This window comes from Gadus chalcogrammus, chromosome 9 (assembly GCF_026213295.1).
Source record: "Gadus chalcogrammus isolate NIFS_2021 chromosome 9, NIFS_Gcha_1.0, whole genome shotgun sequence".
In the NCBI taxonomy this organism is placed as follows: domain Eukaryota; kingdom Metazoa; phylum Chordata; class Actinopteri; order Gadiformes; family Gadidae; genus Gadus; species Gadus chalcogrammus.
In genome coordinates this window covers 5,139,808-5,155,812 of record NC_079420.1, presented here as the reverse complement: position 1 = coordinate 5,155,812, position 16,005 = coordinate 5,139,808, and the positions used below count along the sequence as shown (strand labels likewise).

Sequence of the window (16,005 nt, the reverse complement as noted above, 5' to 3'; positions counted from 1 at the left end):
AAACATATATTTATTTTTCTGTTACCGCTGGTTAACTTGATTTGACAGTAAAATGGAATCGGGCCAGGAGATATACATCATGTACAGTTTGCGACTGACAAATGAAACAAAGTACTGTATTCACTGTCACTGCACGGCAACACTGGTACAAATCGATGAACACGGATGTGTTTTAAAAATGGTGCCCACACTTCCAACATGAACTCTCTTCAAAGTGGTTTGACTCCTGGATTGAGGAGGGGAAATATCTGTACAATAGGCCTACTGTGTCCAACGATTGTCTTTTCCATGTTAACAATTTCACTCTTTATTTTAGAGACAACTATACCTTTTCCTTCTCTCATAACCGTTACAATGGAGGAGAGTAAAGTAAATCTTTGCTTTATTAAAATGGACTAATTCTACTTTAGTCTCTCTGGTGCTCTGTAGGACGTGATAAAATAGTGTGTATAGGTTAAAATAGATAAGATTGGAGCATATATATATATTTGTATAAAGGCTTGACATCTTTACAAACACAAGGACAGCAACCAGTGCCATCCACACACACACACACACACACACTTCTTAAAGAAACAAACCCTTGTTTGTGACAAAATCCCATGCTTGCTTTATCTCGATTCACTTGCCACACTCAAGTTGCCACACACCAACAGAACCCTAATTCCAGAAGTCCATTTGCCTCGCTTTGATTCTGATAATGCATATCAATGATGTCGCAGGACGGATATCATGGAACATGTATAAGAAAAAAAAAGAAGAGAAAAATGGGTTCGTAAAAAAATGGAAGGAAAATGGTACACACAGGTGAATTAATCAACTAACCAACCGTTTCTTTTCAAGACTGTCCATATGGTTGCATTGTGTGTCAAAGTTGTGTTTTTTTATTTTCCACACCTCCAAGGCTTTTCGACAGATGGCTCCTCATGTTTGATCTACAAAACCTTGTAAAGCGAACCACTTGATATTCCTGTCTGGCAGACGCACCTCCCATCTCACCTGGAGCTGATAATAGGGCCAGACTTATTTGGCTGTTGCATGTGGGTACACTGAAAGCAAACACAGTAGGACTTGGCATGCGATTGGCTGGATCATACAGGAAGTAAAAGACAAAAGGGCGGGAAAGTGTGGAAGCATTGCTTAGTGGTTGGATAGTTTCACTGGAGGGGCGGGTTCTTAAGGCTGTGTTTGTAAAGTGTTTCTGGCGGCTAGTGGTTGAGATTCAAGCAGGCTTTTTTTTGGGGGGGGGGGGGGGTGGGGGGTGGGGGTGGGTGATAGTCCAGTGAAATAGTTTCAAATGGTTTATTTGTTTGCTCTCCTTCAAGGTCTGGCCCAAAGACCCCAGCCCATCACGTACAGTTTAGTCCAAACTAATCACAAGCCAGTTCCTCCACTGAAAGGGAACCTCTCTCAGATGTTCTCTTTCTCTCTCTCTCTCTCTCTCTCACTCACTCTCTTTGGCTCTCAGATAACCTCTGATGTCTGCAATGTTATTGTCCCATCAGGGTTTGTCAGCGCAACTTGATGGATTTGTAAATGCCATCCACTGACTGGTATTGTTAGAAAACGGCGAACACAGTCGAAAGAAAATCAAAAACCAAAACAATTAAAACATCCCCCATTCACTGAAGCATGTCAAACTGTGTCCAAGCCATCGTTGTAACATTGAATCCAAATGAAGTTTACAGCCTTAACTGTGACTCTGTGTCTATGAGACATTGCCGTCATTTTATGTGCCACAAGAAATTAAAAAGGACTTGCAAAGGTTTGTAAAATGCTTCATGGTGTCCTAAAAATAACAACATACTGTAAGCTCCATAGGAAATTCACAAAAAAAATTGCACACATTGCAACAAAATATAAAATCCACGGTTTGCTTTGTGCCATTTGAGCTTGGAAAGGACGACATTAAATGGGTTTACACATACTGACAGTCAACTGTGCGATCAGATCACGAAAGGGGCAATGTATGCCAAAGAACACTAAATGCGACTGAAGAAATCTACATTTGTGTTTTTGGCGACTAAAACTGCATGTCACTGAAATGCTACATACCGTAGGTAAAAACGCCAGGATTTGATTTGAAAGTACTTGAACATAAGTTCCAAGGAGAAACTGTGGAAACCTAATGCTGTTGGCATGGTAACCTACTGTTGACACCAACAGTTGGTGACTTGTTAGCAATTTATGTAAGATTTGATTGAAAAAAACGAAGTGACCTTGACTGGCTTCTAGTGACCTTGAGCAATTCAGTCGTAATTTTGTGTGGGATTCTTTGGCTACTTTATAATTGAATGGTCATAGTTCACAGTATGTCCTTTGTGCTTTTCCTGGCGCATGTACGGGAACCATGGTCTAAAATATTGAGTTACATCCCACGAGTTGCATCTAAAACCCACCATACATTAAACGTTCACCTGCTCAAACCTCTCTGATTTGCTACATCACACAGGACGTTTCTTCACGGCAAATGAATGTAAACGACAAATACACCCGTGGCTGCGTGAGTACACAGCACAAAACAATGACTCTGTTCAGTCTTGATCCCTCGTGCAGCCTGCACCTCTCACAGGAAAGGTCTATTGGACACACAGCCAGCATCTGCACGATTCATTTATGTAACGCCTTAATGTCTCGCAGGGCTTTGAGCTCAAAACCTCAAGCAGCCCCCAGGGCAGTGCACTTTGATCAAGGATTGAATCGCAGACAGCTCGAGGCCGTAGGTGTCTCTGCATCTTAAGCACCCCGCACACAGGGATATCAACCCGCATGGTCGGGCTGCACGGACTTCACAGTGTCCTACAACGGGTCTACGCCTCGTTGCATTTTGTTTTGGACTTCATTTCTTGACTGTCGATGACAGCCCCCGTGTTGGCTCTCTTTGTTCCGCTGTCACGGGGGAAAAATTGATTGAGTGGACAGCCACAACTGTCCACTCCCTTTACACGTTCCGTCATGGAAAGATCGAAACTACTGAAAAGGCAGATGAAACCAGGCTGTCTCGTAGGGGATCCGAGGGGCCAGAGATGTACACGACCAGGCCAGATATTAGTCTTCATCAAGTTCAAGTTTCACGCACGCACAGACACACACACACCCACACCCACACACGCAGACATACACACACACACACAGGCGCACACACACTCGCACACTCCAGAGGGGTGGCGGCGGATCTGTTGCCATAGCGACGGCCCGACTTCAGAGGCTCACAGCGGCTGGGACTGCGCGAGGTGGATCGTGGGGGCGGCGTGGTGGTGGTTCGGGGCGTGGTGGGCGACGTGCGGCGGCGGCGGCGGCGGCTGCTGGTGCTGGGGCGGGCCCTGGGGAGGAGCCTGTGGGTGGGGCTGGTCCTGGGGGGCGACCTGGGGGTGGGGCTGCTGCAGGATGTGCACCACGCGGCCCAGCGTCTCGGTGGAGGCGAACGCCAGATACTGGCAGCACAGCCAGTCCTCCAGGCTCACGCCGCTGACCGTGTCCAGCGAGCGCTCGGCGAACTTGATCATCATCAGCGTCCTCTTCAGGTCCAGCCAGTTCTGCAGCGTGGTGTCGCGCTGCTGCCCGGCGTCGCCCCCCGCCGTGGGCTGCGTCGCGGCGGCGGCGGCGGCGGTGGCGGTGGCGGCGCCCAGTGCCTGGAACAGGTCCTCCCGCGGGCCCCAGAGCAGGCACTGCAGGCAGGCGCGCGCCTCCGCCATGCGGATCCTCTCGGAGGGGTTGACGGTGAGCAGCAGGCTGGCCAGCTGCTGCAGGCCCTGGGAGTAGAGCGAGCGCAGGGGCAGCGGCGGCAGGTCGGCCCAGGTGTACTCGCGCTCCTTCAGCTCCGGCGTCTCCTCGAAGGGGTTGGCCCGGTGCAGCATCTCGTAGATGAGGATGCCCGTCTGGAACTCGTCGCACTTGCGGTACTGCGTGGCGGTCACGATCTCGGGCGCCAGCCGCGACTGGTCGCGCAGGGTGCCCGCGTCGCCGGCCGCCAGGCGGCTCTTCTGCTTGGCCTGGGAGAAGTTGCTGATGATGAGGCGGGCGGGGCAGGTGGCGGCGTTGGCGTTGCCGTTGGCCGTGTTGCCGGGACTAGCCCCTCCACCGCCGCCGCCGCCGGCGCCGTTCCCTGGGTTGTTGTTGTTGTTGTTGTTGGGCTCCGTGGGCTCCGCGGGGTTGGCCGGGGAGCCGGGCAGGCATTGCACCAGCAGCAGGTTCTCCAGCCGCAGGTCGCAGTGCGTGACGTGGTGGGGCTTCATGTGCTCCAGGCCGGAGCACAGCTGCAGCAGCAGGAGACACACCTGCCGCTCGTACAGCTCCGGGTTGCGGGCGTGGCGGGACACGCCCTGGCGGACGAAGTCGGCCACCGTCTGGAAGGGGACCTCCCGCGTGATGACCACCACGCGGCTGCGCAGGGAGCCCCGCGAGCTCGCGTGCGGTGAAGGCTCCTCCGGCCGGCCGTCCGCCGACGAAGGCCTGGCGTCCGGCGTCCTGTTTGCGGCCTTCCTCTTCTCATCGTCCTTCTCCCTTTGTCCTTCTACATCTTCCTCTCCTCCCTCCTCCTCCTCCTCCTCCTCCTCCTCCTCGTCGTCGTCGTCCTCCTCCTCTTCGTCCGCTCCCTGGGTCTCCTCCCAGGGCAGCAGGCGGGCGGGGACGTCGGCCAGGAAGTGTCCACAGTCCTGCTGGATGTTAAAGTGCAGTGCCAGGCTCTGCCTTACCGCCAGGCTGTGGAAGAACTGCTGCTGGGTCTCCTTCACTTTGCTCCGGCAGATCTGGAGGAGCGAGGGGGGCGACAGAGAGACACGCAAAGATGGATGGTCGATGCGGCAACAAAGGGCAGGAGATAATGTGTCAACAAGGCAGAGATTGGGTGGAGGGACAACGGTGCCATGGATTAAAGTGTTAGCTTTTGTACTGAAGCGCTCGCACGGGGCGAGGCAGCCAGCCTCGCCCCGTTACTCTCCGTTACTCTAAACTGCCGAGACAGGCTCAGAACCTCGACGCACCTCCAGGATTAGATCACAGAGGGGGGTCGCTAAACCTTGCCCGACCCAGAAGGCGCATGGATGCGACTTGGAACCTTAATTTGAATTCCAATTATGCGCTATTTCATATGCATTGGTTGTAAACTATAAACTATAAAGTTTCTCTGGTCATTCTGAATAAAAATCAGGACCAAAATCGTCTGGATGTTTGGTGCACGTGTACAGTGCACGTGAGCCCACGACCTGCAGGCACTGAGCTTGTTGCTATGGCGACCAACCTAATCGTCCTCTAATGAAGCCCACCTAGCACACACACAAAGTGTTTGTCACCCAGTGTGCCCGACGGATAAGCATCCTAATAAATCTCTAATGCGAGGCCTGGTGTCGTGATGACTATGAGCAACGTTTTAATGTTTTAATGTTTCAGTGTTGGAAACAGGTGAAAACAGGCCGACTCAACTGAAACCAGGACACTGAAGAATTCATGACATAAACAACAAACAACAAGAAATAAATACGGTTAAGGAACTACTGACAAGCACAAATAGAACACGTCAAAATCCTCAGGAATGCCTTGAGGATGAACGTCGAGCAAATCTAATATTTGACAGTCAGGCAGGAAGTCACAGAACTGGGCCACATCTAAACAGGTTTTTTTTTTAAACTGGGCAGCTGGGTTTCATCCGGAAAGAAATGGCCTTCTCTAGAATCCAGTGATGACATAGAAACAAGTAGTGAAGAGCTAACTTTCCTTCTAACTAGATCAACCTAGAGCTTCTACATTTCCTTTGGAACTGAGCAAGGCAACAGGCCAGCTTTACCCACAGGGCCTATATTAGTGAGCCTGGCCCCACATTTACCAAAAGTCTTCCCAAGCTTCTTGCAACATGGTAGACTTTCACATAATGTATTTCGAAGCTTTATTAAAATATAAAACGATATGATAAGATGGCCGTATATGGGCAAAGAATTGGGCACAATATTCTATTTTTAAATATCCACCAGCCTCATTACAGAGCTGTTGCTGGTTAAATAACTTAATTCCCCCAATCGGGATTTGCGACCAAGTCAAGTCCATTTAGTTTGAATAGCCCCTTAATCACGGTGTCTCTTAATTATACCAAAGGCTGCACAGGCTGCACAGGCTGGTGTCTTACGTGACACCCTCTAACCCTGAGCCTTCTAAAGAACAGACAACAACCTCAACACAATCCAAACAAAACCCAAGAAATTAACCCAGAAGAGGGGATCCCTCTTCCCTCCTTCCAGGGCCGGTTGGAGTGTGGGACAGGGGGGGGGAAATAACTGAGCTCTGTCCCTCTGTCTCCCACTATCAATCCGCACTACAGAGTCTCTCCCCACCTTTAAAACCTCCATCAACACTCACCTGTTCTGAATGGCCTGTCCCACTTAATTCCACCCATCAGCCAATTTAATGAATATGTTGCTTTGTAAAATGTGTTCTTTTTAACTATATTTGCCAGTTTTTAAATTGCATTTGCTTTTCTTAACTGTAAGGCGACTTTGAGAGTCTTTGAAAGGTGCCCTGAAACAAAAAGTATTAACATTATTATTATTATTAATAATAATAAACTACTATGGCCCCACCCACCACCTACGTATTCACGGATTCCCCTAGGGGGGGGGACCCCAGACCCACCTTGATGGCGTAGTTGACCAGGGGGTCCTTGGCGTACGAGGCCGTGTAGTAGACGGCGTCCCCGGCCTCGCAGCACGGCTTGCCGGCCGTCAGCCGGAAGTGGGACCAGCTGTCGGTGCCGAAGCGCAGGTGGTCCTTCTGCCCCGCCATGAAGCGGTCCTCGCAGCGCGCCGACAGCTTCCGCAACGTGTCCGTGTGGAGGCTGCGGATGCGTCCCACCACCTCCTCCCAGCTGTCCATGCCCCGGTACAGGATGGGCACCGGGGGCTTGGAGGAGCCCCCCGGACCTCCGACGGCGCCGCCGCCACCACCCCCTCGACCCGTTGTCCGGGCCCTCGCCGCCAGAGACCCGCCCCCCCTCTCCCGTCCGCCGGTGGCCGTGCCGGGGGCCGGGGCCACCAGGGCGGTCAGGCTGTTGGCGGGACGTCCCTTCCCCGAGCTGGGCGCGGCTGCCGGCGGCGGCGGCGTCGGCCTCTCCAGGGAGTCCCCGCCGCTCTCGTGCTCGTGGAGGCGGTGGGGCTCGGAGCTCAGCGAGGAGCTCTGGCTGGCCGACTCCCAGGTGGAGTCCAGGTCGTAGAGGGGGTTGGCCACGCTCAGGTTGGTGCCGCCGGGCTTGGCCTCGGCCCGGGGTCTTGCGACGGGCCCCGGCGGCGGCGGCGGCGGCTCCTTGCCCGCGAGGCCCGGTTCGGTGACGGAGCGCGGGACGGACTTCTTGGGCAGCGGGGGCGGGGTGGACTTGGGGAAGGGCTGCTCCGAGAGGCCGTCCAGGTCCAGCGAGGCCAGGGTGTCGTTGGAGGCTTTGAGGTTGCGCGGCTGTTTGAGCGGGATCATGTTGGCTCTGGATTGACCTGGGGGAGGGGGCGGGGGGGGGAGGGGGGGGAGAGAGAGGAGGAGGGTCGAGTCATAAATTTAACATCGTTCCAATACAAATGTGTATAACTTGTTCAGGCGCAAATAAATGAAACCGACCAGGCAAATGTGACCTGCGAAACAATCTCAAAACATTAGCAGAGTTTCTTTGGAGTCCACTGCGGTCCTATAAATATCGTCCGACGGTCATCCCTGGTTGAAAGGGGCGGAATCGCCGCAGCTACAGCAGCGCAACCACTTTTCGCACGCCTCCAGCTCTCGAATCTTCACTTGTTTCTTCCTGCTAGCCTTCCCACACTCGTCTGACGGCTTACTGGCTCCTCTAACGAGCTGCGCATATGAGAGGGTGAAAACAGGATCTGCCTCCCTCCCCTCTCTCTCCCTCTCTCTCTCAACACACATGGTGGAGGGAGGGTGGGTGGGGGAGGACGGGGGGCCTTATAGGAGGATCTCGAGCTCAAGACAGGGAAGGTTGCCCGTCTTATCTGGCTCTTCCTGCAGGGCAGCTTAAAGTGCCGTCATGGTAGATGATCCTGTCTGGAGGGAGGAGTGACATGGGAGTTCTTTGGAGGGGGGCCCAGGACTGATATTTCACCCCTAGACATGCCTTGGAGCGCAGGGAGAGGACGAGGTTCACGAAGGGGGGTCTCGAGCGGATTTCAAAAGGACAAAGAGTCCCACTCTTTGTGTGATCGGGAATTTGATCATCTCCCTGTTTCGGTGTCAACCAGGAGCCGGCCCACGAGGACACACGAGACAGCAACGCCTCTTAAGCTCTGCAGCTCACAGGGAAATCCCCTCGTTGCTTCGGAAGATTGGACTGAGAAAGGGGCACCCGTTGGCAGACCACGCCCCTGCAAAGCAAGGCTTGTGGAAGTTGACATCAGGGGTCCGTAGTATACACGCTGCAATGATGTCCCCTCGAGAAAAACACCTAATCCTTACAGTATATATAATACCCTTCTTTCATGCCCCGCAAGTCGCTTGCGATAATAGCATAGGTGTAAACGTGAGTAAGACCGCCAACAGTACTTAGATCTATAAATGTATGCAACTAAATTGTTTTGAAAATCCCCATTCAACCAAGTGAGTGAGCTATCCCAAAAGAAACAATTTAATTGGAAATAGTCATTTCCAATCGCTAAACAACCATATGGGTCAGGGTAGCATAGTGGCTAGCCTGTGACTAGCCAAAAAGTTACTGAGTTCGATCCCCCGTCCTCCACACAGCATACCTGTAGGCATCCTAGCGCAAGACGCCTCAAGCCTGCATGCGGCTTTATAACATAAACACCACAGCTTTAGAACGTTCATCCAAAATCGCTGTGAGTTGCCTCGGACATAAGCATCTGCTAAATAACTAAAACGGCACCAAACAGTATTCAGAGTCTACACGGGCTTCCTCTTGGATTAGAGGGAGAGGAGGAGGGGACGAGGGGGGTGAGGAGTGGTTTGGGGAGACGTAAACGCGTGTGGTCTTATCCTCCCCTGAAGAGTGTGTGTTTAGATGTGTTCCTCGTCCAATCTGTGGTAATCCATCAGAGCAGTACGAGTGGTTTTCGCTCATCCTGCGGCAGAGAACGCAGCGGGCGATGTGCGCTCGATTTAGCGGCGTTACGCAACAGATTCCCTCTCCGAGTATCAGAGATATGATGGAGGAAGCCGAGAGAGAGACATGTTGGACAGGGAAGGCCAAGGTAGAGCGTAAAAAACACGCGTGCAGGTGACAATTACACATCGATAGATATCAATTGGGATTAATTAATTGTAGTCTTTTTGTTGGGGCTTAATGCTTTCCTTGAAACTACACTTTCTTTATATGCAGTATGTTGGCCTCGTTATTTACCAGAGCATGCGTGGGTGATCCCTTAAAAAGAATGTCTAGACATATATAGACGAAAATAAATGATGGTTTCCAAACAAATCTCGTTTATTGGAAATAAATCTAGCTCACCATATTTCAAATTCATCAATATTTGATTCCTGCAAAAGACTGCTGCTTCTGAGGGGTGTTTGGGATAAACACTACCGCCATGAATCTCCCCCCCCCCCTCAAAAACAACACTTTGAGCGGGGGGGGGGGGGGGGGGGGTTTGTTATTCCGTCGTGCATGGAGCACATTTCCTTCAGCTCACTCCAGAGTAAATCTTTGATGACTTGCCATGAGGTAACAACAGAGAAATATCTCTCCCCCGCCCTGTGCTTCAAAGAACAACACAGCATGTTGTATGGATGTCTCTCCAAAGAGACATCATCTTCAAAGTGTTTATATGATTCTGTTTTCCCACATTAGATAACATTATCATCATCAGTTTTTCCCGCTGGGCGCATATCTGGCCTTGGGGCGCTACTGCTGGAGAGTTGGAAGTCTCTGTTCCAGCAGCAGATGTCGAAGACAGACAGGATGTCTGTCTTCGACATCACCACATCAGTCAGGGTTAGGTACCTTGTCAAGGACACCTCGACACTCAGCTAGGAGAAGCCGGGGATCGAACCAGCAACCTTCGACCTTTAAGAACCCTAACAACTGTTCTATTGGCACGCTGCCCATGGATAATACAAAATAAATACAACTAAATCTGATAACCCCCCTGTGGGTTCAAAAGGACAGACTCCCCCATCTCCAGAGGGATGAAGAAGACTCCTCACATAATCCCTCCCAAATCTACTGGGGATTAAGAAGCTAATTGCACTCTCGGCAACTCGCTGTGTGGTGGCGCACAGTCGTGCAGCGAGTATCTTTCATAGAAGGCTGCCAATGGACGGCTCGATCGATCCGACATCGACTTGAAATGGAAACAGCCAACAACCCAAACCAACGCAAGGGAATCACATTAATTCAGGCGCAGTCAAACAGCCACCAACAAGGAGTTATCCTCAGTCATTTCATCCCAGAATTGATTGAAAACTTTTCATATGCTTCCTGAATCTGGAAAAAAGACAATTTGTAAAACAACTAATTAATTTAGTTCAAGTATGCTTTCCAGTCGCTTAACAGCCATCTCCCGAATCCACCTTGTATTTATTTTCTGAATAAATGTGTTAGGGTTAATGTTTTTATTCATATTGATTCTACAATTTGAACTCCAGGCACGGTTAAACTCCATTTCAAGATCATTGTGGCCAATGGTGAGGTCTTATCACACTCTGTGGTGCAGTGACATCGGCACACTAACCACAGCAGAGTTCACTATGAGAACACATCCTTAAATCAACCGAGCTCCGTCTCCAGTGTTAATACACTGCACACTTTTAATACACAAACAAATAGGCAAACTGTGGTGAAAGACCAAAAGAGACACACACAGAGAGACAGACACACAGAGAGAGATAGAGAGAGAGAGAGAGAGAGAAAGTTCTGGGATAAGATTGAGGATGGCAAATGATGAGACGTGACTGATCGAGAAGAGATAGTTAGAGATAGAAAAAGAGAGAGAGAAAAAGTAAGTGTGTGTGTGTGAGACAGAGTAGGAGCGAAAGCAGAAAAAAAGGTAAAGTTGCAAAAGCCTACCCTTAGCTCTGCTTCCAAGCTTCAAAGTACTTCAAATGTTACAGAGAAACATTCTCTCTCCCCCCTCTCTAACTATCTCTTCCTCCTTCCTACCACAACAGCAATGCCAACACAGACAGAGACAGAGACAGAGACAGAGACAGAGACAGAGACAGAGACAGAGACAGAGACAGAGAGAGAGAGATCTGACTGAAGCGACGAGGAGGAAGGCATCAAAGGGATCTGCCTCCTCATGCTTCACACACTATCATTAAAAAGTAGTTGTGTGTGAGGAGAACGAGGGCGAGCCGTAGGGGGCGAGCCGAGGGGGCTGCCAGAGAGAATGAGGAGAGAGGACACACAGAGCAACATTCACACGTAAAGTGAAACGATAACAATAAATGCATATATAGATGGTGTGTGTGTGTGTGTGTGTGTGTGTGTGTGTGTGTGTGTGTGTGTGTGTGTGTGTGTGTGTGTGTGTGTGTGTGTGTGTGTGTGTGTGTGTGTGTGTGTCGTGAATGTTGATGTGTGAATGGTAGTGAAAGGAAAAGACTGCATCGTTCACAAGTCCATCTGAAAAACTTTAGTGAGAAACACTTCTCCAGACAGCAATGACTATCAAACGTACACGGACACGTGCACGCGCACGCACACGCACACACACACACACACACACACACACACACACAGGTGTCCAGCGTTTATTGTCCCTTCAGACAATATATGCTGTTCTTCCTTCCATCACGAAACGTATCTTAATGAAAGGATGAACAGGGGGACTAGTGGTCGATACGGGCAGAAATATATAAATTGTGTTAATCTGAAAGAAGAGCAGGAGACATTTCAGTCCACAAGATGGCACAGCTGTGTTGCACTGCAGGACACCGGCAGACAGACTAGCAACCGTAACTATAGCTACAGCCCCACTGTAATAATTAAGACATCCAAACAACAGCAGAGTCACAAGCAAAGACACACAACCACAAACACACACAAATACAGAGAGCCACAAAAAAATCACACACACACACACTTCACGAATATACACACACACATAGCTAACAACACAGACACACCACACCCCAGACACAAGTGCGCATGTACACAGACACACACAAAACGCACACAGCTACAAGCACACAGACACACACCTGTCTGTTCTGTCAGCAGCTGTGTGCAGCAGGTGGAATTAGACACACACACACACACACACACACCACACACACACACACACACACACACACACCACACACACACACACACACACACCACACACACACACACACACACACACACAGGAAAGAAGAGGATGGTGCCACTCGCTGTTAACAGAAAAAAGCTGAAAAAGACTAAAAGACAAACACACATGATATAATAAAGATATAACACATTTTCAGGGTGTGATGGGAACTCTGTGATGGCAGCCAAACATGTGCTGTGCCTCTAAAAATAAGTTAAATCAAAGCGTTAATCTACTTCTCCGTGACAAACAGAGAAACGCAATCTCAAAAGCATCATGATATCAACAAAATACAAAACACTTTCATCACATGGAGCGCTACGGACAACGCTGACTTTCTAGTACAAAGCATTGGATGCTAGCGTCACACTACATCACACAGCATGGCATTACTCACAGTGCACCATTACATCATAGCGCCGTTATTTAGCGAGCGTCTGATGAGGTCTGCTAATGAGTTGACTAATTAATCACGGGCACATCCCCGGGTACTAGTGGAGGCAGCAGGCTGATTATGTAAGGCTCACAGCACCATGCAAAGCTTTTGGACCCAATCAGAATCAAGTTGGGTCTTTGTCATAAAAACCCATGTACAGCATTGTCTGTGACTGGATACACACGCTTTGGCATAGTTGCAAGCTAGCCTCTTAGAAATGAGGATATGAAGATATGAAGCTTCTTGGTACAGACAAATTATACATCTGCAGTAAACATACGGTTTAGTATGCAGTCTGATTGACTGTATTTATGGAGACATAACTAACAGGCATCTTCCTGGTTTGCCTAACTGCGGTTATGGAGGCAGGAATACACTAGAATGTAGTGTATTCCTGCCTCCAGGTAAAAAAATCAACTAAATACTGATTTTACACTCTATGTATTGACTAGATATAATGTCAAATCCATATTTAGTAAAACAAAAAAACAACAGAATCCTTTAATACAATTATGCAGTCGTCTTTGAACCAAAGTGCGGAAGACACTTTCCCTGAAGACGTCTTTGTTTGTGAGAGGCCTAGGGCCACGGGCCCGGGTAAGGACGGGACTAACCCGTGGTAGATCAGAGAACAAAGGATGCACTGAGGCCAGAGTGATGAAAGAGAGGAAGGAAGGGAATGACAGGGAGAGAGGGAGAGAGGGAACCGGCGGGAGACAGACGGATGAGACGCGACACACGAAGAGCAGATAATACAAAACACCAGCGCTTTTTGACCCTTTTCAGTGTGAGTGAGTGTGTGCAATCAATAACACTCGGAATGGGTCTCAAACCAATTCCGTGTGACGGGCGTCGTCTTCTCCTGATGGGATGACTCCCGGGCGAGACGAGGCCGCCCCGGTCGTCACCAAAACCTCGGACAGCCTAAAGGCAACCGCTCATCACAGATAACCGTTGGCACCAGGGGCGTACGCAGTACACCGTCTCGAGGCCGTGTTCATGACCTTCTAACGACGTGCGGCGGACGATGAGTCACCTGACTCAGACCCGTGACGTAAGGGACCGGGGGTTGTAACGGCATGAGAGAGGAAATAAATCCACTCAAAATGAGCAGAACTGCGTGAAGCACCGTCTGCGAACGTCGACGAACATTGGGGCATTGAACCGGGGAACCTTTAGTTGGGAGTCGACGACCACAAGGTTTTGCTTTGAAACAAACTCCTTCGCCACTAGACCATTTTATCCTGCCCATCTTGAAACAGAGCCTCAAACAAACTGTTATTGCATCCTTAAGGCTCAGTTGTGGTTCCACGTCGACGCAACGCGAGGGGGTTTACGCACATTTTGTCCTTGCGGACCTTCCTTGCGTCCACCGCAAGGGCCAGACGTGCGCCCCCCCAAAAATTGTAAGCTTGTGTCGAGGCGACGCAGCAGCAAGGGCTGTGATTGGTCGGCTCACAAACCCGACGCAGAAACCGAAACAGGTTCACGACTGCGTCGAAGCGTCTGCGAGGTCACTGCGTTGCCTCGACGTGGAACCATAACTGAGCCTTTAGGAGCACCGAAAGACAATCCCGTTTTCCTCATGATAACGAGGAGCTTATTCTCGGTGATGCATTATTAGATAGCGAGGTCGTGTGTTCTCACCCAGGTTGCTGTAGGTGGCGCTGCAGGCACTGGAGGCCGGGGAGTGGGAGTGATGGGAGTGCAGGCTGTCGTCCTCGGGGTCCCCCAGGCTGGCACTGCCCTCGCTGGCCGCGGTGACGGCGGCGGCGGCGGTGGTGGTGGGGGCGAGGTGGTAAGGGCGGTGGTAGGCCTCATCCTCCACATCCTCCTCCTCCTCCTCCTCCTCAGGCCCCTCCTCCTCCACCCCCCTGGGCGGGGGGAGGGTTTAGGAGCCGGCCGGAGAGGGAGGCGGCCCCTGCAGGCCCCTCCCCCCCGTCCCTGGTGGGGCGGTGATGGCCGCTCGCTGCCGCCACCTGGCTGTGGACGGAGGGATACACCAAAGTAGAATCATGTTAGCGATCATGCTGGTATGTGGGAGAAGAAGGCTGTGGAAAGAACCCCCCCCCCCTGCGAAATAAGCTATACTTTAGAAATGATAGTGTAAACCAGGTTGTAATAAACGGGGAAGTACAAATGTGCAATAAAAAGGTTATGAGTTCAAGCCCACACACGAGCCCTAAAGGGTTAGGTCGCTGGTTCGATCGTGGCTCCTCCTAGCAGAGGTCGCCAGAGGAACACACCTTCCCTACCTGCCTGATGAGCTGGCTGTTTCCCTTGCATGGTTGACATGAATGTGTGTATGAATGGGTGAATGAATGGTGCATGTGTGGCACTAACTGTAAACTGCTTTGAGCAGCCACTGGTAGGACAAGCACTTGTGTGTGTATATATATATATATATATATATATATGCAGTCCAGTATATAGGCTACGTTAATGTTTTATTCCGTCAGTTTGACAGTTAGGGTTGAACGAGTACTGGATTCTTGGTTCAACAGGGCAATGACCTCGGCTTCCTTTTTAACTGGCGAAGGAAGGTGTGGTAAAGTTTGAGACGGAAAAAGGTTCATGAATCAAGTAGACTACACCTGAATCACTGTGGAAGGTAGACGGTAAAAGGTGTCAGGGACAACGTAGCAACGGTCTGTCTTTCTGATCATTTGAAGACTTGATCCACTGTCAACTGTCAACTTTTTGTGTTTATGGATCATAACATACTCAACTTACACTAAGCCTAACAAACACAAGCACCAACACACGCATACAAAAACCAAAACACGTGTCCCTGTTCCTTCCGAACCGACGTGGTTGCAGAAAGAGACTTTGCTCCAACTTTATGATGCCCTGCAGTCATGCATTTGACACAACGAGAAGCGACAGGAGGTAGTTACTGTTGATTGACTAGAAGAGAGTTACTACAGACTTTGGTTGCTCAGGGTTGGATCAGGGACCGGGGGGGAAGTGAAACAGCTGAGCCACAGCCAAACTACACAGCGATTCCCTGGAGTAAAGCATTGAGGAGTGACTGAAAACAAACAGGATCCTCGCTACACGGCCAAACTTCAGATGACTCCATTCCACAGACAACAAACCTCCATTTTAGATCTCCTATCGATTCTTCCATGCATTGGCATGAATGGCTGGTATGATTTGCAACAATAAATGAGTAAATAAATATATAATAAAGACAAACGGCAGCTGCTTTGAGGACATGTCCTGCTTTGAGGACATGAGTGACAGTGAGTAGTATTTACAGATGTGGACTGCGGGTAGCATGGTTGACTTTTTAGCACTTTGCTAACTGGGTCACATCTTGAGGTCACACAAACAGACGCACAC

General features: G+C 50.2%; 1 pseudogene; it reads right to left on the bottom strand.

Annotated features, from left to right (window-relative positions):
- Positions 1-1,263: 1,263 nt before the first annotated feature.
- The window catches only part of LOC130389065 (inactive tyrosine-protein kinase PEAK1-like), a 76,936-nt pseudogene continuing 62,194 nt past the window's right edge, over positions 1,264-16,005 (bottom strand).